A 24,784-nucleotide genomic window follows, 5' to 3' on the forward strand; every position below is an offset into this window, starting at 1 on the left:
GGTGTGGACAGAAGGATCATTTATACAGATCTGAGAAACTCAAAGTGTGATGAAACTACATAAAAAGGGAAATGTCAAAACTGGGCAGAAGTCGGTATTGTTCCCAGCAGGTCCATGTGAAACACTAGATGGCAACAGCAACAAATCAAGGGATAACAAAATGGGCATCTTCATCCTTTGTGGAGTGACTCCAGTGTATCAGGACTTCGTGGGAACCACCATTGTTACACTTCTCCTTTGTTCCCCCAAACATTACAGAACGTCAAGAAAGTTTGTTGTTTGTTGTTTAAATTCTTTAGCTCACTTCTACCAGATTACTAGAACAGAACAGATTCTACCAGAACAGATTACTCCTATTTAAGAGAGTAATTTCAGCTGCATAATAGAAGCTGAAACTTGCCTCAATTCATCTGTGTTGTTAAAACTACATGTGCTTTAAGATACATATTTTGAACCACCCTGATCTACTTTAAATTTATTTAATATTTGTATTTAACCAAAGCAATAAAATATCTTATAACTTTCCTTTAAAGAAGGTAGCATTTCTACTGAGGCAGGTTGATTTTTTATGATATACCCCAAGACCCACAGATGAACTTTTAGTGAACGTGGCTCTGATGCGGCCCAGTTCAGTTTTCAACCACAAGATCATTTTACCCTAAAGCAAATGAAAACTGTCTGACATATCTGACTCTGTAATCTTTTACTTCTTTTCCCTAGCTTACACCTAGAATACATTTCTGAAAACTGCTTAAACCATTTTTTAAAGCTTATAAACCCCTGACTTTTTTTCTAATTTAGTTTGGCAGTGCTTGCTCTTCTAAGGAAACATTTGCATGATAGTACCAAAGAACTGAGTAAAAATTGTAATTAAGAAAGGATTCTTTCAGCAATTTTATGTGCTAGATGAAATAATTTTCCAGTAATAAAAGCTTTATTTGCTATCTGTAGCATGATTTAATCATAAGTTGCTAAAAGGATGCTGTGATCCAGACAGCCTTATGTTCACTCTCAAGTATCGAGTCTGTAACACTAAGAACTTTTCAGGCTTTGTAACCTTATAAATAAATGCATGTTATTACATATGAATTAGTTATTGTTGAGTCTTTTTATAGCCTAATCATCAGTTTGGCATATACACTCCTTTCATTTCCTTGGATCACAGGCAAATATAATTTTTTTCTAAAACTCATTTTATTTCCAGAAACTTTGCCTTGTTGACAATTCCATGCTTCTGCCTAAATCAGAATAATTTTCTCTGATAGAGTATTATGATAATTATTAACAGTAGCAGTAATTGTTAACTGTAACAATAATTATTAGTTTCTCGCTTAGTTGCCAGGAAACAAGAAATCTCTAGAATGAGCAATTTACCCAAACACAACTTTGGATTAGTGGCAGAATACATTCAAGAATGAAGCCATTAAAAAAGATGTTTCTCTACTGTTTCCTATGTTAGATAAAAAGAATGTGTTGTATCTTCCCATCTGAAATCATTTAGGCATTTTATAAATCAAATATTGTCCCTATCCTGATTTTTATCACCTTTAAATATGTTGAAATAATGTATTATGTTAAAAAAAATGTATTTGTCAGTTTCTCCTGGTATTTTTAAAAACTCTGATGTGTAATCGATGCACTTGAGAGTAGCACAGTGCACACTACAGTAGTACACCACATCCTCCACCTATCTTCTGCTTAGCTGAGACTGATTCCTGACCACAAGTGTCTCCATAGCACATGAAGTGATCTGACCACCTCCTGACATTCACAGGTTGTTCTTTCATGTCCCCCCCCCAGCAGTTTGTGAACTGCTTTGAGACACCCGTCTTCACTGGTTTCAGTGTAAGTGTTTCGTTGTGTTTATGTTAGTGAAGGCCTGGACACCGCAGCCCCAACAAAAGCTAGTGAGGTTTGTGGTTGTCCTCCCTTAAGACCTTTGTCTCTTGGCAGTCATTCAGGCATGAAGCTAATCCCATGTAACTCTCTGAGTACTGCCAGGCTCTCTTTGGTACTGTGCCCAGTTGTGAGCCCACAAAAAGTTGTGCTCATCCTGCCCGGTGCAGTTGAATATGAGCTTGACCAAGTACCGCCCACCATGTGTCCACCCTGACAAGTCAGTTGGCATCCTTTGTGGTATTAGCCAACATGCTGGCAAATGTCAACAGCGGTAGATCTGGGCGTGAGCCTGGGCCCCATGTCAGCATTGCGGTACAGATTAAATCCTCCAAAATCAGTGCTCAACACCCAGACCTGATTTGGTTTGAAAAAGTATTTGTGTAGAGAGGAGAGTAGCCTTGATCTTGTCAGTAGGGAAAGGGTCAAACTGATAAAGTCTTCACAGAATCACCCACTCAGGCCTCCGTGGCACAGGCCATCTTGAGCACTTTGCCATTTGTGAGATGTAGATGATATGTTGCCTGCCCTTCTCTTAGTCATCAGTATCAATTTCATCTCATGTTGGTTAGGACCATCTGTTTCTATCCTATGCCTGGGTGGCGGCTCTGGCTATCATACAAGTGTTAAGTGTTCGTTGTGCGAGACCTGAATTATTCCTAGGCCATTTATTTTCCATTTTAATTTTTAATAACAACAGGTAGTTCTCTGCCATGCTCTATGACAGTAATGCTCTTTCTTGATTTTAATTTGTTATTTTGTTTGTTGTTACTTTTTACCTTTGTTCCAATAATGGGGTTGTTCAAAATATTTTTCTTCTATTCTGTCTTCTTAATTTGTATAAATGACATCTTCATGTTTAGTGACACTAATTAGGCCATAACTGACCTAAGAAGTTACTAGGAAACAAAGTCTAGACAGATGTTTCTTTCTCCTATTTCAGGGGCTAATATATTCTGATGAGGCTGAGGTATGGAAGGTGGGAACAATTTGAAAACTTTGCAACAGTTTGCCTTAACCAAGATGTTTCCATGACTCCTGCTAAATCACTGTGATTGCATCAGGACTGAATTCAGTCCTTTATGTGGAATTGAGGACATTTTGCATCATGGAAAACAAAACGCAAGAGTTTATGAAGTAATCTCCTTCAAGAGAAAAAGGTGTGAAGTTCATCGTGATGATGATTTCCTCTGCTTATATAGCTGCTTGTTGCAAATACCCATGCAATTAAAGGATTTTGCCCAGTGATTGTCAAGTGTGTTTTGGCACATACGATCTGTGCAGCAGTGTAAGCTTCAGAGCACCCAGCCTTTGGTCCTGCCTAATGGGGCTGACTCACTACGTTCCTCCAGTGAGCTGATCTGATTAGCCTTGGTGTCCAAGGACCCAAGTCAGAACCTGAGATTCCACAGCACGGGGTGAATCAGGCTGCTTCCGGGTCCACACCATTGACTCATTAACAAAGTGACAGATTATGTAGGACCTTCCACACGGCAGCAGCAAGCTGAAGAAATGAAGTGGGAAGAAACAACATGGCATGGTATCCTTTTCCATAGGTACAGTTTCGATTAAGTCAGTGGCGCAACTCATGTGACTAAAGAACAGTAAGGAAAAGATTAATAGAAGAAAGATCTAGACCACAGGCTATTATAATGGCTCCAGTCATCCAATTAAGTAATTCACCTCTTGAAGGGATTTGTTTTTATATGCCAGCCACATGGTTTTATGATTGAAACACCCACAGTGCATAAAACCCTTGTGAGGAGCATGTGGATGCACAGCTGTTTTGGAAATGACTATAAATAAATAGGTGTCTTAATTCTTTCTACCTCTAAATTTGCAAAGAGGTCAGAGCTGCAGTGACAATTTATGGAACAACAAGGAAAATACTTTAAATTAATGAGTGGGAGTCCATTTTCTTAAGCTGTAGAGGTAAAAGTCATAGAAACTTAGCAGTCAATATATTCTTTCCCTGTGCTGAGTAAACAGTAAAAACAAAATGTAATTTGCTCACAGGCTATTTCATTGTAGAAGAAATTGTGGAAAGGGTATGTTTTTATTAACTTATAAATATATGTGCATATATAGGACAATTTAAAGACTGGATTTCAAATACTGATGAAGGTGCAAATGCCATGTATATATTACAATAAAATGAATACACTTCGAAGAGGATGAAAAGTTAATTTACACATTTCCAACAGATTCAGTCCAACTTTTAATATAAATACAGCACTAATGAGAAAAGACGTTAGATAGCTGTCAGTGCTGAGGGTGTCAAGGTGCAAATGTTAGAGGTATCATCTTTAAGGACAGAAGAGTTTTTCACCCAGACCCAGATTTATGCTCTGTGCTGACACTTCTGAAAGTCCTGGAGATAACAGGCAGTTAGAAGTGCTCGTTTCTAGATGTTCCTGGAAAGCAATGTCCTTTCAACTTGTCTCTGTTTTATATGGCTATTGATGATCCATGGCAAGTTTTTAGAAAGCTCTGTAGTATCCTGAGCCATCGGTATTCCATGTCTCCTGAAAGTCATGTGCACCACCTAAGGCTTTGACAAGCTAATGATGAACATTAGGCTCTGTCCACAACATTGCTGCATAGATGTTTCTCTGTGGGGTATGGGGAAAAGTATGGTCTAGTACATAGACTGAACAAGTAAGACATGGGGCTTTACTTGAGCAAGATAAAGTCTAACAGTAAAGAAAGCAGTTCTGACTCATCTAGTGCAGCTGGCCAAAAGACTGAAAGGGGTCATCAGTATTGGTGGGTAGTTCCTTGTTAGTAGTGCCATAGCTGCCAACTACCTTCTCCAGATGTACTATGGTGCATAAAACTTGTGCCTCCACTAGCGGACTCCTTGTATGAAATCCCAGAGCTACTGACTTCCAAGTTTCAGCTCTAAGTGTAGTACTGTGAAGGTGGCAGGAGGGTCAAATCTTTTGATGCAAAGTATTGCAGCATGTGACTTTCAGGGCTCTGCCAGCCATGGGAATATTCAGCATCCACGTGAAATATATTAGAAACACGACACACTACCTGGGAAGACTTAGACCCCCAATGGGAGAAGGAGAAAGCATTGTTGTCCACTTTCCTCGCTCAATGACTCAATAGCTGGGGCAATCATCTAACTAAAGGGAGATCTGACTCTGCGTGAAAGGGTTTGGAACCAGATGGACCATTACACTAGGCAGACAGCTATACAGGCCAACTAAATTGTACATACAACACAAAACAGGGTGAATCTAGGCCAGGGCTGAACAGAAGATCATAGATCAGAACTTGAGAGAAGAGTGACATTGCTATAGAGGGATAAATGTTATTGCCTGCCTTCCTACCTGCTGCTGAAACATCTTAAGTTTTTTTACCCGAGTGCATGATCTGAATAGTGAACCTAGACATCCCTTCTTTTTTTCTGTTTTCAAAACCACTGTCCCAGTTTCCACCCCCCATAAATATGAATAACTTGGTTAGGAAAGATGGTAAGGATGAGGAGAGAAGCTTATTATCCTCTTCTCCACCAGCAATTTTTGATACCAGCTGCCACTGTGACATTGACACAGTGAGATCAAATATGATGAACCACAAGGTGCCACTTTAGCTGTCACTTCAAATTCCTGGAGTCTTCATACATTTAGTCATGTTTATTTATAAGATAAATTTCCTGTTTCTATATTGGCACTGATTTTAAACTGCCTGCAACTAAGTATTGCCTGTCAGAATGTGTCTCTCTTTTCCTAAGTATGTATCATGGTAAATATCATATTCATAACCCAGAAAATTATTGCTTCCATTCTATGGAACCAAACATCTATTGTAGTCTCATTTACTCTCCAGCCCAATCAACAGCCCCATCTTTCTTTCTTTTTCCACCTAGCAGATATTCTTTCATGCTGCTGTGAGTTAATTTCCAGATTTCCTTGAGTGATTTTCAAATCACCTGACCATCTGTTTCAAATTCAAGCATCCCAAGATGCAGTCAGTCTAAATATGTAAGGTATGTTATAAATTATGTTCAGAGCTACCCTTTAAATTATCTGGGTGTTTTGGTTTTTTTTTTGTTGATATTACCTATTCCACGTGTAGGGCTAGAATTGACTTTAAAACCTGTAACTGCTTTATTATCTGGAAGAAAAAACTCAGTGTTGAAATAATGTAGATGAGGGCAACAAAAAAATCAATGCCTGAAGTAGATTCACAGACAGAGTAAGTTCAGAGGAATTAATTATAGTTTCTCACTCAGAATAGGTGAGATTGGTAACTGTGATATTCCATCTCGAGCTGTGTGACAGTGACATGGGGGTGATAAACAACAAACCATTTCTATGTTCCATAAGCAGTAAATCAGTTCAAGAGAAGCAATAAGCCTTAACCTGGTGTTTGTGAGCAGGTTAGCTTCTGTTAGGCATGTTATATATGAATTAAGATCTCTGTGAGCCCAGAACAGACGATCTTATGTCCCTTCCAGAAATCCTGTCTAGGACACTGAAGTCTTCAGTGGTCAGGAGTCATTATTTTCTAATGAATACTGAGTTTTTCACACAAAGTACGAAAGCTCAGCTTGGTTTTAAACAAACAAGTTTCAACAGAACAGAAGTCAGAATACGTGTTTCTTCTGCCACAAAGTGCTATGCATGGCTTGAACTGCACCACAGAAAGTAGAAGAAACATAGACACATTTCACTGCAGAAGAAAGTACCGTGAGAAGAATTGTTCTGCTGTCTCAACAGACCTCTGTGAACAGAATGAAGACACTAGTCTTCACAGTCGTTTATCTGGGGCATTGCACAAAACCTAAAATTTACTTTGTATAGCTAAAAGTGAACACCAGACCTATGTGAGGCTATCGCTACGCATCCCTTGGCACCAGAGCAGACTTACCTAATGAGCAGTCAGGCTGAAGCACCACAATTTTAAAAGGTTGGTTTCTTTTCCTGTGAAGTCTGAGCTGTGCTGCAGTTTGTGTGCAGAACTGCTGAATAAGAACTGCATTTATGGATCAAGGGGTATCCAAGAAGTACCAAGTCAGCAAAGAAAAACCTGCTGAGTGCGTTTGCTCTGTAACAACCATTACGAAAATACAGCTGCATGAGGTGGCAATCCAAAACAGAAATGGCTTCCTTGAAGAGTTTAGATAGTGCTTTTAAGATGAATTGGATCATAGAATGGTTTGGATTGGAAAGGACCTTAAAGACCATCTAGTTCCAACCCCCTCCAATAAGCAGGGGCACCTACAAATACATCAGGTTGCTCAAAGCCCCGTCCAGCCTGGCCTTGAACAGTTCCAGGCATGGGGCATCTACCACCTCTCTGAGCAAACTGCTCCAGTGTTTCACCACCCTCACAGGAAAAAGTTTCTTATTTACACCTAGTCTAAATCTACCCTCTTTCAATTATAAACCATTACCCCTTGTCCTATCACAACAGACCGTGCTAAAAAGTCTGTCCCCATCTTTCTTATAAGCCCCCTTTAGGTACTGGCAGGCTACTATAAGGCCTCCCTGGAGACTTCTCTTCTCCACGCTGAACAACCCCAGCTCGCTCAGCCTGTCTGCACAGGAGAGGGGCTCCAGCCTTCTGATCGCTTCTGTGGCCCTTCTCTGGACTTGCTCCAACAGGCCCATGTCTTTGCTGTGCTGGGGACCCCAGAGCTGGATGCAGTACTACAGGTGGGGTGTCACCAGCGCAGAGAAGAGGGGAGAATCACCTTCCTCGCCCTGCTGGCCACGCTGCTTTTGATGCAGCCCAGGGTACGGTTGGCGTTCTGGGCTGCGAGCCCACATGGCCAGGTCATGCTGAGCTTCTTGTCAACCAACACACCCAATTCCTTCTCCTCAGGGCTGCTCTCAACCCATTCTCCACCAGCCTGTGTTTGTGCTTGGGATTGCCCTGACTCAGGTCCAGACCTTGCACTTGGCCTTGTTGAACTTCATGAGGTTCACGTGGGCTCACTTCTCAAGCTTGTCCTGATCCCTCTGGATGGCATCCCTTCCCTCAGGCATATCAACCACACCACGCAGCTTGGTGCCATCAGCAAACTCTCTGAGGGTGCACTCAATCCCACTGTCCATGTTGATGACAAAGACGTTAAACAGTACTGGTTCCCATACCTGAGGAACAACACTTGTCACTGATCCCCACTTGGACACTGAAGTTTGACCTCAATTCCTTAGGTGTGACCAGCCAGCCATGAAAGGAACAGGTCCCTCTTCCTAGAGTTAGCACAGCCCAAACAGAAAGCCCATACTATCATCCTGACGCCACCGCAAGTCTGTAGAGAATTCCCATGTGTTTTAACAGGAACTTAAGATTCTGTGTTAAGAAGTTACTTGAGGGTCTTCTAAAGTATTGGTCAGCCAGTGTCAATCACAAAGAGACTTATCTGCATTTCATGTGATTTGCTACAAGTGTATGAGTTAGCACCTTTTATGTATGTCAAACCTCGCAATGCCAGGGAAGATTTGTTTTCATTCATAAAGGTGTTTAGGATTAAGTAGGTAGTGTGGACCTAAAATCCATAGTGCTCTACCTACTAAGTTCTTTAAGGTGAAAGTGTGTGGTGTACTTTATCTTTCCCTGCATCTTTAATACTTTTTCATTAACGTAGTGTACTGGCATTGTAGCAAAGTGATTGGTATCAATAGCACATCAAAACACAAGACAAATATGTCAAAACTTCACCATTAAATAAGTTATGGTATTTTAACCTTAATTAACTTTGTATTAAGCTGCAGTTCACTCAGCCTGATCTCTACTGACTTTTATAAACCGTACTGGGATCCCCTGCCTTAACTTATCTTTGATGTCCTCATTACTTCTTCAAAGTCCCTTCAGCACTCACCTGCTGCTTTCCGGGCAAGAGTTAACAACAGCTGAAGTTGTTTCCCAATAATACACGTGCAGATTGGTTACCTTACACACACAAACTGGTTGTCAAGACAGACCAAATGGGAAAGAGAGCTATTAGCTTCTCCTGAATCGTCTCCCTCAGCGTGGTGCTGACTGAACCTTCTCTGTCTTACGGATGTGCTGATCTTCAAAAAGAATGGCTGATCTTGCAGGAACTGGAATATATTTGTAACTTGACTCCTTTGGCAAGTAAGATTGGAGTTGGCTACTAGGTTCAGAAGATGTTGCTAGTACAAGAGAGGGAACCATTAGACAGCTAGACAGATGGAGAGACAGATGGAGAAACTGTGATCCTTGGGCAAGCAAGTCAAAATTTTGCATTAGATTTATTTTTTATAAAAATTTCTTTAGCAAAAATTGCACTTCCTGATGTTTTCATTTGTTAATAACAATACCAGCCAGTAAGGCATTCCAGGGTTTCATGGATGGATGGAGATCTCAATACACTCTGTGGGCTGAATGAAGCAGAACAAATATAGGCAAAACCAGGGTTATTATCTTTGTTATTTAATATTCATAACAAAGTGAAACTCAGAGACTCTAACCAAGTTTATACTGCAATAGTTTTTCAGCTTAGCCTTTTTCAGCAAGTTTAAGCTCTGCAGTCCTGATCTTACTGTCTTAACAAGGCTCAGAAAAGTCTGTGATTTAAAAGAAAGTTTATGGCAAGAAATGAAGATGAAATGAAGTACACAGCTTTCAGCCAGTTTCAGTTTCATTTTGAGGCTTTCCAGGTGTGAGGACACAGGCATTAACATGACTTTGACATTGGTGGGAGGCCACTGACAGTAAGTTTGAAACCAGTCTTCCAGGGATCTTAGAAAGGAGCAGAAGGAGACGAATATGCGGGAAATATTTTTGGGAATTCTCCAGTTCTCTAAAGCAAGAGTAGAGAGAAGGTGGCACATTGTGGGAGTTGGTTATGTGCCAGAAGAGAATGGTTCTGTTCTGTATCTGCTTTGAGTAACTGCATCTCAGCCCTGGACGTACCTATGTTTGGGATGCCAAGTTAGTTTTAATAGCAAAAACTGCTTTAAATATCCCCAAAAAGGGATAATTCCACATAAACTGGGCACGTAGGGAGTATAATTTGAGTTGTTTTATTATATAGGAACTTAAATAAAGGAAAATATGTGCATGTCACTGATGATCAAGTCCAAGCCAACAATCTTTGTTCCTTTTTTCTCTGATCCCATTGCTCGAAGACCTCTTCCAAGCTCATCAAACTCATGGCCCCTAGAGCATTGATTTTTAAAGTTATTTCTGCATTAGACACCTTCCTAATTACAGATGCTTGACTGTATTGATGACATCTGACAAATTTATGTGCAAATCTTAGAAGTGGCATATTCTTCATTCTGGCATATTTCTGAAGACATTTCTGTTCTGAAAACAGTTTTAGATTTGAGTTACAGTTTAAGGGGAAAAATGTTCTTCGGTAAGAAAAACAACTTCAAAACAACATTTTGTTTATATTCAGTCCTTTCTTCTGAGATTCACTTGTGCTTCTTTAAGTTTCATTTCTTGCAGACTCAATTTCAGAGAACAATGATGGCTTCATATTTAGAGTAAATTCAAAAAGGCGGTGAAGGGGTGGGGAAGTGATCTGGGCTGAGAAGAGTTCTGCCTTACTGACTTTTTAACTCATTAAATTGGAAAACTGCTATTGGTTTTGTCATCTTTCAAATGAAACTAGAGCTGCTGAGTTTATATTTCAGTGGACGAAACAACACTGCATTCATGCTTGAAAAAGAGTTTCTACTGTACTTTGAACCACTTGTTGCTTTTTATTTTCCCATAGGAGAGCAGACAAAATACTTGGTGCTGGCATTCCTTGTGCATATCCTCTTCTCTGTTTCGAAAGTCTACCATTTCATTTTGATGTTTCATAACATTTTAAACAAACATAGATATTTCTTTCTAGACTGGACTCCTTTCTAGACAGTAGACTCTTTAGTCTCATTTTTTTGAAATTTATGCAAGAGCTGCTTCATACAGGAAGTTGTTTTGGGAAGTGCTTAGGGACACACAGAGCTGTCAGAGTCACGTTTTCTCATCTTAATTCTAGTGTTTTCTAGACATTCTCCATGAGTTTAGACATCTTTTTTGCACTCATGTTCTTTTCATAATATTTGACAAAATAGACTGAGGTCACAATACACTAATGTATCTACTACCAATCTGTATTAGAAAGTAAATGGAATTATTTGCAGATATTTTGACCTTCTGTAGGTTTTGTTAATTTTGTTCTTTTTTTGTGAAATTTAGCTTGAAGTGTAAGCATATTGCTAGCTATTCACCCAAGTATATGCTTTTGCTAACACTGTCTCCTGTCCTTGGGCTGGAATATACCTTTGGCATGGATGACGGAGTTTTCCTCAGTAACAGTGTCTGAGGAGTTCCACAATCCACTACTATGAATATGCATTTATCTCTACCAGCATGTCTTCCACCACAGTAAGGCCAAATGACCTGTAATCTCCAATATCCATTAAAGGAGTGGTCCTTTTGACCACTGTTTTTTATAGGCAATTCTAAAACCTTTACAATTCTGGCTACTAGAAATTGAAACACCAACAAAAATATTCTCAGAAATTAAAAGCAGAAATTAGGTTTTTTAGACCTGCTTTCATGCCCGGGTTTTATTTTACGACAAGAATATTCTGCCTTTTTTATTTCATCTATGAAACTCATTTTGATAGCATGTCAGCTTTTGGTACTTAAAGTTATACTAAAATACTTTAATTCATTCAAAAATAGGAACTTTCCAATACAAAAATTCTATTAGAATAACAATAAAAGTTGGCTTTCTTCAGAAAGTCATATTTAGTGTTAGACAGCATGTAAGGGAAAAATAAGTCATTAAGTATTCTTAAATACATATGCCCAAAAATGCAAATATCAGATTTTTTTATTTCTATATTTATCAGTTTGTAGGTGTAACTGTTTAAGTAAAGACATAAGATGCCAGTATCAGTTGGACTATGTATTTAAACATTGCAGTATGTAGCACACCAAAATTAATTCATTCCCTAAAAGTGCAAAAGGGATTTAAAGAACAAGGAAGAGGGTGTGCATGGGGTCAAATAACTTACCCTCAGGCACACAAGAAGTCTATGTCACAGCTCTCAGCTGAGCCTGGCTCCGCATGCCAATTGTGTCCTTCGCTCATAGCACCTTGAGTCGGCATTTATACCAGCCATTACGCATTCAAATAAATGCAGTGCAAGGTCCCATATATATATTCGATTCTCACATTGCATATTCAGAGAAACACACGTTTATTATTAATGTTGATAATGAGATATTAAGCTGTCACAGGGGATTGTGATGAGCAGCATCAAGGCAAGTCTATTGCTAGCATCCACAGTGGAATTTCTGCCAAGGAAATGTAATGAGGAAGATTGGAGAAAAAAAAGAAAAGAAGCAACAGCACATGGTAGTGTGAGGGGTGTGTGGGCTGGGAACACTATCTTGGGAGATCAACAGTTCTGCTTGTAGAGACGCGAAGTTTAGCCTGTCATTTATTTTTTGGTAGATTTCCTTTTGAAATGAATAGCATGCTCATTATAGGTGCCAAACTGACAGCCCTTAAGATTGAAACTCTCTCTTACAAAATCAGGTGTAACAGGCAGCAGCAACAGAAGCTTTTTCACACATGCCTGTCAATAAGTCTCCACCTTGGCCAGGCAAGGATGAAAAAATAGTTAAAATTCATCGTTACTCTCTGTACTTTGCCTGGTAGCAAGGGACTTCTACTGACACCTTGACTGGAAATGAAATAGGACCAACACATTTGTCTTGGGTCACTAACAAGCCCTGCAGAGGAGTAACATTCAATCGCCTTTATTTCATCTTGTTATGATAGGTTACCCCATCTTTAACACTAACCACAGAGCACCATCTTTTACTAGGTAGTAATTAAATTCGTAAGGGTCTTAAATGCCTCCTAAGGAAGCATCTTACAGAAAAAGCTGAATGAAACAAAGTTATTGTGGGCCAGATACATTCCAGTGAATATACCGCAGTCCATGTAGTATTGTTTTCCCATCCCTTAATGCTCTTAAGCAAGAGAAAACTTGCTTCTTCTCAAAATATTCTTCCACTCCCTAAATTCCATGAAAGCTGTCTGCTATACCCCTACTGGTTTGCTTTTCTGTGAGGTAGATGAATTGTCTGGTTTTCTGGTGTAGTTTGTCCAGTTCACAACAGAAAACAAGACAGGAGGAAACCTCCAGAACTTCTCTATTTCCTACCTCTGCCCTGTGGAAATATCAATTCTATCTAGTTTGTTCCTGATGGATATTTGTCTAAGATGTTCTCAAAATCTGCCAAAAAATGACCTTCCATTAAACACTGTACCATTTAATATAGCCAGTGGAGCAGGCAAGACAGGCAGCCTTAATGCCGTGTGTAAGCACTATCAAATAATTTCCTGACCAGCCTATGCAGGATTAGTTAAAATAGTTTTACTGAAACTGAGATTGTCATTGCCCTAAGAAAACTGAAGTCCCAACTTTCAGTTATATTTTATTGGACTTTATAGGAGTACCTATACCCTAATTTAAATCTTCGCGTGTCCCACAAAGATACAGAGATGACAGCAGCATGTGAAGAGAGAGGCTGAGACTAGACATGAGCTAGGCTCAGGAAAGAAGCAGGAATGAGGATAGTGATGATCTTTTTAATTCCCTCGTTGGCATTTGTAAAACAGGAACGTGATACTGATTTGTTCGTCATCTCTGCCTCATTCATCAAGTGTGCGCTGACCTATGGGGAAACTTAGATGCACCAAACTTTGCACTGAAAGGGACTTTTGGACAAAGTGGAGCTCAAACCTAAGGATGCGATTCCGCTGTTTCATGGGACCTGGAGGTCAATGGGTATATTGAAATTCAAGCAGCTGTGAAAGGCCAGATGAAATCTGCCTTCCCTGCCCTGGGAATTACTGTTCTTTACCCTGTGCCAGTGACTCAACTTTTGTAACCTCCCAGAAAAGAAATCCTAAATGGAGGACAGCACACAGGCTCTCATTGACCACAAATGTCTTCCAAGCCACAATCTCTTCCACTGCTTCAGTAAATTACAGCAGCAACCAGTGTTGCCTATTCTGCTCTAGAAATGGACACTGGCAGAAACTGGTTGGTTAGCAAACCCACAGAACACAAAACTGGGGAACAGGAGCATTTCTGGAAGGGGTCCAAACTACAGAGCAATCAAATGCCAGAAATCAGAGCTAGCTGTCTCAGTACAAACCTAATTTCTGCATACAGATTTTACCACAAAATAGATGAAGTCAGTGACAACCTCTTGATGGCCACCTGAGAGAACCTCAGGTGTGTGGAGGTATGGGTGATGGAAGGGGAGAATCAGAATGCTGAGGGGCACTGTGGGCAGTGTTAAATCTTCCTTCTGATTACAACATTGTAAAAGTGGCCAAATTAGAAATGGTGCTATGGGAACAGATACTTGATAGTTAATCTGCCTTTTAGTTCTTTAGGTTTTTTTAGTCAGAGAAGATGTTATATTTATGTTTCGAAATGTACACAGAGATTTCTCTGGAATAAATAGCTTGGACCTGTATGTTACATTTTCAGGTAACAGAAACAAGAAGCAAAATACAAAATCGTCAACCCCCAAAACTCTTTCTAAACTTTCATTGTGATGTATTGCCCTGGGAAAGTCTGCCAGACTGTTTAACACCTTTATTGCTTGATCTGGGGAGCAAAATTTGTTATTTACTGATCCTTCCCCTGTCACTGGTCATGACCACATATCTGTTTATATTATTCCTAGCAGGTTCTCCAGCACACATTGGTTCAAAAATCTATCACTTCCTAGATCCATCATTTCTGTCCCGCTTTTGGGCTACACGTCTCAAGTGCTCATCTGCCAGTGGCGATGTAATACAGAAGTACCTTCATTTGCCACGTGAGGAAAGAAAGGCCTGCCTCATGTTTCTTCAGCCAAAGAACTTTAATAAATACATGGTATGGATGAATAAATACAGATATCTCTCCAACAGTGCAGAAGTTCCCTGTTGTACATTTATTTAGGTTCTGTAAATTTTCACATGGTTTCACCATTCCTCTGGGAAGATGGTTCTGCAAAACATCAATTCTTCAAGATTTGTTTGAACTACGCTCATTTAATACTACCTTGAGCTTAATTTCATCCTATTACTTTCACTCTTAAGTGATATTCTAAATCATTCTCATCTTCTTGTTGCTTATTCCCATCTATATTGCATTTGTAACCAAGATATGAATTTTTAGTTTTATTCTTCTTTCTTGTTGTTCATTTATGTCTTAAAATTTTTAACATATGCTTTTGGGTAACTCCTTTGATGATATATTTTTCACACTTAAATGTGAAGTCATATCCTGGAAATATGGAGAATGATGTTTACTTAAGCACTGGCCTTTTTTTTCTGCCATATCTCATTTCAAACTCCTGTATAGTCTCTTGTCATCTTAGAATTGCACTTTCTTCTTTCATGTAGTATTGAACAGTTTTATTGATTTTGCTAATTTGTAGTTCCTGTTTTGTTCTATTTTCCTATCCATGTTTTCCAAATTTCTTAATTCAGGTAATTTTGATCTATTTGCCCATTTTCTCAGACTTTCACAGCTCATTTACTACTTTGTCAGGCTACCATTGTACTAATTTTTGTAAACATAAAAGAAAGAAAGGCCTTACCTTGAAGGAGATGCATTGTAGGTTCATAACAGATGTAGTGGGTTGACCTCGGCTAGATGGCAGGTGCCCACCAAGCCACCTTATCACTCCCCTCCTCAGCTGGACAGAGGGAGAAAAATATGACAAAAAGCTCATGGGTCAAGTAAGGACAGGGAGAGATCACTCACTAATTACCGTCATGGGCAAAACAGACGTGACTTGGGGAAATTAGCTTTATTTATTACTGATCAAATCAGAACAGGATAATGAAAAATAAAACTAAATCTTAAACCACCTTTCCCCCACCCCTCCCTTCTTCCCAGGCTCAGCTTCTCTCCCATTTTCCCTCCCTCCTGCCCCCCCGCAGCACAGGGGATGGGGAATGGGGCTGGCATCAGTTTCTTACAGGCTGTCTCTGCTGCTCCTGCCCCTTGATTTTGTGGTCAAAAATGCAGCATGGGCAACAACTATGACATCCTACAAGCCCTCACATCGTGAATGTGGCTCAGAGAGGCACTTCAGGGAAGAGTTACATCACTGTGATCTTCCAAGGAAGTAGAAGGGTGGAAGGGAAGGGGAAAGCCCTCATAGTCTGAAAAAAACACCCTAGCACTGTTTAAATGAAACTGGCACCTCCTAACTTTCATATAAATCCAGATTAGGAGAACTAAAATGGCATAATAATAGTTTCTGTTCACTTTTACAGTGTTAGGAACTTTTTTAAGGACTTGCAAAAATAGTAGCTAAGATTTTGAGGATATATATCTTTATTGCTTTTGAAGAAATGCATATATGTGATTATCCTAAACAAAACAAAAAGCCTGGTATTTTACTTTCAAAGATACATTCTCTGGCAAAGCAAATCTTTCAGTAAAGCAAAAGTTTTCCTTAACTGACCTCTGCTGGAGCTGTTTTGGTTTTGTCCTAAAAGAGACTCTGGCAAGGACATTGCAGGTTCCAGATTTACTCCGTGATTCTTACTCATTCTGTGGCTCTCATCTGGCCATCCATTATTTATTGCAACACAATGTGTACCTAGATGACCCTGAACAATAGGCAGAGCCTACAAAACAAAGGAGAATCTCTGCTCAGAGGATTTTACAGTCTTAGTGGACTACTTGGGAAAGTTATAGAGAACAGCAGAGATCTCGCCACTACCACCATACTAAGCCTAGCAGCAACTCTTTGATTAAGGCATATTTTCCAGAGCTGCTGCACTCCAGAACAGTTTCTCTGGCTAATGAGCCACACTATATGGGAAAACAGCTGCTGTAGTCTTTGGCACTCTTATATCACACAGTTGTTGAGGTTGGAAGGAACCTCTGGAGATCATCTAGCCCTGCTCAAAGCAGGGTTAGCTACATCAGGTTGCTCAGGACTGTTTCCATTTGGGTTTTGAATATCTCCAAGGATTTAGACTTCACAACCTCTCTGGGCACAACGTTCCAGTTCTTGGTCATCCTCACAGTAAAAATGTTTTTTCTTATGCTTAAACAGAATTTCCTGTGTCTCAATTTGTGCCCATTGCCTCTTGTCCTTTCAGTGGGTACCACTGAGAAGAGTCTGGCTCCCCCTCCTCGTTACCCCGCCCCACCCCCCCCCACCCCCCTCCACCCCCCCCTCCCCACACAACCCACACACACCCCCCTGCCTTCCAGTCAGGTATTTATACATATGGATAAGATTGTCTCTGAGCCTTCTTTTCTTTGGCTGAAGAGTCCTTTCTCTTACAACCTCTTCTTACATGTCACAGGCTTCAGTCCCTTCACTGGACTTGCCCCAGTACCTCCAAATCCTGTCCCAGGAAGCTCAGCACTCCCAATTTATATCATCAATACTGAGCAGCGTGGAAGAGTCCTACAGCCAGCCTCTAAATCTGTGTAGGGGCTATCTGTCTGGGGGGGGGGGGGGGGGGGGGGGGGGAGGGGGAGAGGAAGAAGAAAAAAGAAAAAAAGAGGAAAACTTCACAGGGAACACAGTGAAGGCCACATCAAAGTTGTGCGCTGCCTGGATGGTCAAAGGAGTGCTATCTCACTTTGGGCGCTATGCTGTGTTGCATCATGCATTTCCTTTCAGAGCAAGCAAAAGACTGTGTATCAGTAAGAGCGTCGTGTCCTCAAATGTTGTTTACTGCTGATCTAGATCAGTTTTGATGAAGTCTGCATATGATTGAAATTGGGTGCCCAGGGAATCTTTTTCCCGGAGAGGTCTCTCAGATTTTTTGGGGTGTGCCCTGGTATGAAATGAAGTAATGAAGACTATGTGTTATGCTTCTTTTGAAACACAGCTCTTATGAAAAATTCAGGAGGAAATGCTTTCTTTTTGTTCACTGCCAGTTCATCTAGTTTGCAGCTGGAGAAAAAAAAGAGATGATTATTTTGGGGTACTTTAATGTGTGGGAGCTTTTAAGTGGATATAGATTTGTTCTGTTTGTTGTCAAGGTGCCAGAAGTTCTTGAATCCTGATAATACTCTCTCCATGTTTTATTCAGGTTGTCATCAGTAATGAAATATAATTTAATTTTACTTTCCTATTATACTTTTTTCATCTCACTATCAAAAAAAAGTGTGTGGAATATTTTTTTATCCCTCCTCACAAACAAGGGAGCTTTAAAAACAAATGTATGCAAAGAATTAATGTTTTTGTAGAAAGGCTTTAATTTATTATTTAGCTCTATTTCTCCAGTGATAGCAAGAATATGCTTTTTATGAACATCATAGTACTCTTAATTCTCAAAGACAATTTACACATTAAAAATAAATTGTAAAATCCCAGTAGGATTCACCATGTTGACACATTTTAGATTAAGGATGGTAATGCTGATGACTGCTAACTTTTACATAAGTAAGTTAGATCGAAAAAAGTGATTAGCAAGACCTGTGTTAAAAAAAAAAGCAGGAAAAAAATATTCCTTGAGACAGTTAGCCTTTGCTTTCCAGCATGGGATCTCAACACTTTTTACTTTGTGCTACTGCTGATAGTTTGTTTGTTTTTTGTTATTGGTTTTTTTTTTGGGGGGGGGGAGGGTGGGGGAGCAGAGGGCAGAGGGGAGCTGGGATGGCAGGGGGGGACAGCTTAAGATGGCAGGCCACAGTCTGGAGAGAGACTGCAAATACATTTTCCTAGAGATCCACAAGGTCTGGATATTTGTTGCTGCCCTCATTCCTATGAGATGATTAGTGTCCCGTTGTCTCACCTGCTATTGTTTGTACTCTTCAATGTAGTGTCTGTGTCAACTCAATGTTCAGCTGTGAAGCCAGATGGCTGGCAAAAGATAAGATTGTTGCACTGGTTCCTTCTGGTCAGAACTGGTAAAATTACAAACAGGATTTCCTTTAACCAATGTCTTACTCATCAGGAGCATTGATGCCGTTCAGGTACTTCATCACTTCATCTCTAGCCCCACTGTGGAAAATCATTGGTTTCTCCCTTCTCCCCATCCCAACGTGTCATCAGTCGGACTCATTTTGTGCTCTGACTGCTTCTGCATCCTTGATACCCATTTCCTAACAAAATTCTTCATCCTTTGCAATCACCTGCATTCATTTCCCCTTTAATCTTCCTCATCATGATCCCATAACTCCTCTTCCTGCTCCCAGAACTGTACTTTCTTGAAACAGATCTTAAAGAGAACCAGCCCTTTGGCTATCAGGTACATTTTCTGTCCTTTTGCATATTTTTATTTAAATCCTATTTCTTCTGCATTCCTTCATTAGGTTGCTGTCAAACCTTTGTGTATTTTGCCTCAGGATAATAGACTACATATGCATAACACATAGTTTGGATGTCAATAGATTTTATTACAGTTTAGGATAGTGGTTCTCCTTAATTTAATGCTATCCACAAACTAGATAGTAAATTGTTTGCTCTGACAGGAAGGTGATACTACAGGCTAAATTTTACCCCGAGTTACATCCAAGTGTCTTTCTACCAGAGTCAGAATTCAGCCTGTAAAGCATTTGGAAGTGGAACAGAGAAGTTCTGGTCTCCTTATCAGACCTGACATACCATTCTGTTATATTACAGATGCACCTCCCTGATATAAAGAAAATTAAAAATCCCCAATTCATGGTGAATTTATATGGTTAATATTATCTGATAAAATCCAAGCGAATGAACAGAACCTTGGGGGAAGGTTGGATTGGTGAGGGAGACAAGGCATCCAGGGAAGCATTGCTATGTGCCCAGCAGAAGGGCAAAAGCAAAGATAAATCTAGGTCAGCAGAAAAGCCAGAAGCAACAGTAAAATACTGAGAAAATTCCAGAAGAAACAAGGCAAAGGGACCTGCAACAGGGCTTATTCCTCATCACATCTCAGAATACAGTCAAAGCAGATGTAAAAACCAGAAATCAGCACAGCTACATCAGTCTCTTTCCCCCTCTCCAGCAGTGTATGAGAAATAAAGCACCTGTTTTGCCAACTCACCTATTTATGTTTACTGGCTCACAAATTTCTGAAACAACCCCTCACTTGGGTATATCATGAATAATTCTTTCTTGACCACTGAAGAACAAAACCAAGCAAGACACTGATCTAACCTCACTGTGCAAGTGGAAATCCCATGCACATCACTCATAGAAGGATGGCACGTTTCTCACCTGACTTCTCAGTCTTGACTACTGTCTCCTAGACTCCAGAGCTCAGCAAGAGCAGGTCCTCTCATGGAAAAAGCGGGACAGCACAGCTTGTGTGTGTCCTGGTTTAAGACCAGGCTCCAGCTGACTCCAGTCAGCTGCCTTTTCCCCTTCACTCGTTTGTAATCTGGTGATTGAATGCACAATAGTTGTGCTTTTGACATGTGCAATAATCAAAACAAGGAGTGGGGAGTGCAAAAAGGTGCACAAGAATGAGGAGCATAGTCAAAATCTGAAGATTTAAAAAAATAATAATAATCTGGCTGGGCTCTTGTGTCTGTCTCCCTCCCAGATCACTTCTTGTGATTTTGTTTCTAATAATCTGTCCCATACAAGCAAAAATGTGGCAGACACAAGATCACTGGGACATTTCCAGGGTGGATTCATCTGAAGATAAGAGATCCCACCCAGAAGGATGCATCTTTTCTATATAGAACAGACTTCACAGTAGCAGATAATTGGGAGCAACTAATCACACCAAAGACAAATCTAGACATAAATCATTGAACTAATAAGAACATTAACTGCTTCTTTACCCCCTTCCATCTCCTTGTCTGCCTCCATGCTGCTTTGAAGGAAGACCCTTGGCTTGCAGAGGTCATACAATGTTACCAGTGCATCTTATGGCTTATTATGATAGCAGGAGGGCTTGTTTTATTTTTTTCCCTTTCTGGGTTTTGTTTTTGGTTTTTTTTTCCCTTGTGTGACTATGATGTGTGCATGTCTCCCTGTAGAACTTTCATACTGAGAACTCCAACCATAGATAAAGAGACTCTGTTCAACCATCACCAAGCATCATTTGCAATCTTGGACTTTATCATCGGTGTACTTCCCATTCAGTGAGTTTTCACGTTTGAAATACCCATGCTGACCCTTAAGGCGTGTCAGCTAGTTTGTGTAACAAAATAGTTCTGATAACATGCTTTTTATTACCACTAACTTCAGCAGCTCAGGTCTCATTCACATTCATTGCACAATACAAAAGCCTTGCATCCCTGACCTTATTCCCCATGACCTAGTTGTAATACTTTAGATTTAACAGCCTTATTGTTGAGCTGCCCTTGGAGGGATCCTTACACTTTTCCTAATGAAGTCTCCTTGAGATATGGTGTCTTATCACAGCATTTGCACTTCAAAGTACTCTAGCAGGGCCTAAATCACCAGCCATCTCACCAAATATGGCTTCTAACTGTAGAGTAAGTTCAATTGTTTCCTTCACGAAGGGCAGTTATTTTAGGAAATAAGAATAAATTACAGGACAGGCAACTGACCCTGATCTCTTTACAAGTCCATTCCTTTCAAGCAGGTATGTCCAGAAAAGCCCATAAGCTGACTGGTGCAGGAAGCACACTCCAGTTAACTTGTTAGCAAGTGATGAACATCCTTGAAATGGAGAAAGTAAATTACACAGCTGATTATATCCTTATTGTTTGTAAAGTGAAATAGTGACAGCTTTGAGATGGATAGTACTGAGACAGGACTAACTGAAGGAACCAGCTAGCCAGGACAGAAGTCTTGGTATTTGACTGGCGTAGACTTGAAGAAGGAGGGGCACAAGTGTGAGTGCAAGTACATGTATGATAAGAGTACGTTAAGTGTGTAAATGAAATATTGGACTGCAACATCTCTTTTACAAAGGAATATCCAGTTCTGCTAAAGAGAAGACAATAACAGGTTATGCTTAGATTTTTAGCTACTGGATGCTTCAGTCCCATGGAAAAGTATTCAGTCAGAAGCATGCAGTTCTGTACCATTAGCTGCAACCTTTGAATAAAAGGAAATCTGAATTGTTGCTGTTTGTGTTTAACAAAAAAGGCAGACCCTACAGGAAGAGCCAGCACATGATTTTTTTAGCTCGATATAAGTTCCTTTTCATAACTAGGTTTTGTTCATCAGAAAGCTAGATGACCCAAACAATAACACCCCATTCCCAAACTTAGGAAACTTATCTAATATATAGCTAATTAGTCAGTGATAAGGACCAAGTCCAGCTCTACTTAAAATCCCTTTGGGAAGGACTCTTTCGCCCAGCTGTAAGCATCTGTGATGTAGATTCTTCTGTCTGAACTACCTTCAAGTGCAGTCAATGAAGAGAGATAAACACACTCAGGACGTGAATCATCTGATCTATTTTATCTCTGCTTTACAAGATGAATCGCCTCTTGCTCGCTTGTCTTTGACTACATGGGAAGGCTAAATTAGTTGTTCAGATGTAGATTATTTCCTTGCACATGTTTCTGTTGGAACAGATGTGCATTATCCTTCAGAGCTTTTTGATATTTTGTATAGTCATGTGAACAACTGAACCTGTGTTCAGTTTTTGAAAGCAAAGAGGATTAACTTTGTAATGACGAGATAGCTACATAGACTAGTGAAAGAACAGATTAGTCCAGCCTTGGTTCCTTCTGAGATTCCTCAAAAGTAAAGGAAGAGTCTTCCCATGGCTAATGCCACCTACTGTGTCACCTGAAATTCCAGGCTGGGAAGGCAGAAGCAGGCTGTAGCATGTGCCGTATTCTGCATTTTGACTTCTCCCTACGCCAAAACTTTTGCTGCTAATTCTGCACGCTTGCCTAGACACTTGGGGCTGCTGAAGTAGAAGAATGAACCAGCCAGCCCCTGCTTCAGGCATATTTTACCAGTCTCTGTAAGGTCACCAGTGTAAGTCCTATCTGTGGTGGGGAAAAGAGCTTGTAGAAGAGGAAAATTTATTGAATAAGATCAACAGAGAATATGAGACTGAGTGATGGGAAGACAGAAGAAAGAGAGCTTGTGTTCTTCTGGGAGAGTTAGTCAAGAGGATTTGTAATAGCAAGCAGACAGTGATAGTAAAAGGAAGCCAAAGAAGGAAAACGAAATACTTTCAACAGCTATATAAAAAATATAGGCAGGACTGGTAGGGACAATGATCTGGTTTTAATAGTCGCAAGAAAGAAACAGAGGTCTAAAAATAAAATAGAGACTGATGGAATATTTACTGCATGTATTTACACTTGTGAGTGAAGCATATCTACTGGAAGCATGAAATTACAGTGCCCTCTGGGTCCCCTGCCTCTTTCTTGATGGTTGTCACGACATCAGGGCTGCCAGCTCTCTGGGAACACACGTTGTCTATGCATTTTTCTGAATCCATGGGACACTGGCTGTTGGGTACAACCCTAATACCAGTGCTGAAAAGAGAAAGAAGACTGATACAGACAGGACTCTCTCCTCTACCCTTTCTTATTTCTTTATTTCCTTCCTATTTTTACAAGTTGGAAAAAGCCACAGTTTTGAGAAGCTCAGTAGAGTCTCAGAATAATTGTGCTTCTCACTCAGAATAAATAGGTTGCTTGGCATATCCTGGCAAAAAAAACCCCACAACCAACCAAAAAAAAACCCCAACCCTAACACCCCCCCCCCCCCAAACAACCATGAAGTACTGCTAGTGTTTTGAAAACAAAATTTGAAGTAAAAAGTGAATCGAAGAGAAAGAATAGTCATGTGTGCAAAACCTACTGATCATTTGAACAATCTCAGGCATCAAAAAGGGCTACCTTTCCATGGTCTGAAGGGGATACAGGCACCAAATGGAAAAGAAAGAAAATATTAAAAATATCATGCACAAGCAAGGAAGACTTTTTTTTAAAAAACCCCACAATGATAGCGGTAAGCTGCGAAGACAGAAGTGTTCATTTCAAAAGGTTTCCCAAATGCCTACCAGCTATACACAGCACCATGGAAATGTAACCACTGTCTGAGAGGCATCCCCCAAACATACTAGGCACTCTGTGGAAGAGTGAGAAGAGTGATAATTTGACCCAAGACACATTGGAAAAACATCTGTGCTTGAAGAACTGTACTGTTGATGGAGAACAGGCGTGACTCTGCTATCTGATCCACAGAACAATAATTGACAAATTTCACAGACCTGAGCTTACCTACTTTGAAGTGTGGAAGGGGCAAATCAGGACACAGACAAATGATGCTCTGGTCTTTGGCATTCCAAAGTGACCAAGTGTGCACATCTTCTAACCTCTCAGTAAATGCAAGGTAAGAGAAATTTAAGGTAACATATGTTATTTCACCTCTGTGGCCAATCAAGAATCTAAGTATATCTTTCTGTTCATCGATTATCAGGTTTTTGTTTTCAGAATAGTTCTTACCTTAAGCAGCAAACAAAGTGAAGTGATTAGACTTTTAAGAGTGGTTAATATCCAAACCCAGGTGTTTTTTTCCTTTTTGCATTGATTTAAAAAAACACAAGAGCAGACATTGCCTGTGGTTGGTATAAGATTCGTAACCATCTGAGGGCTTTTAAGAGAATTTAATCTCTTTGTTCAAGAAGAAGGAAGTAAAATCTTCAGTAAAATAAATATTACACCCGCATTTTGTAGAGCTGCCAAGAATGTTTGGCTCCTGCCCCGTGCCCCAGCCCCCCCCAGCCCCCCAACTCCTGTGTTACCTGTCTCTGAAGACCCAACACAAAGGACATACAGTTAAAAGGATCAACGGCCTTTCAACACACAAGTCTCTGAGAACAAAGTTGTTTTGTTTTCTTGTCAATAAGTTTAGTACTCCTTTCATGAAACACAATTTAGTCAACCCATTATAAGGCAACCCTAGATCTCATTAATGAAAAGCTGCTAATTTAGTTTTTCTCCAATCATAGTATAAAGTTTGGTAT

This window comes from Falco biarmicus, chromosome 3 (genome assembly GCF_023638135.1).
Source record: "Falco biarmicus isolate bFalBia1 chromosome 3, bFalBia1.pri, whole genome shotgun sequence".
NCBI classification, from domain to species: Eukaryota; Metazoa; Chordata; class Aves; order Falconiformes; family Falconidae; genus Falco; species Falco biarmicus.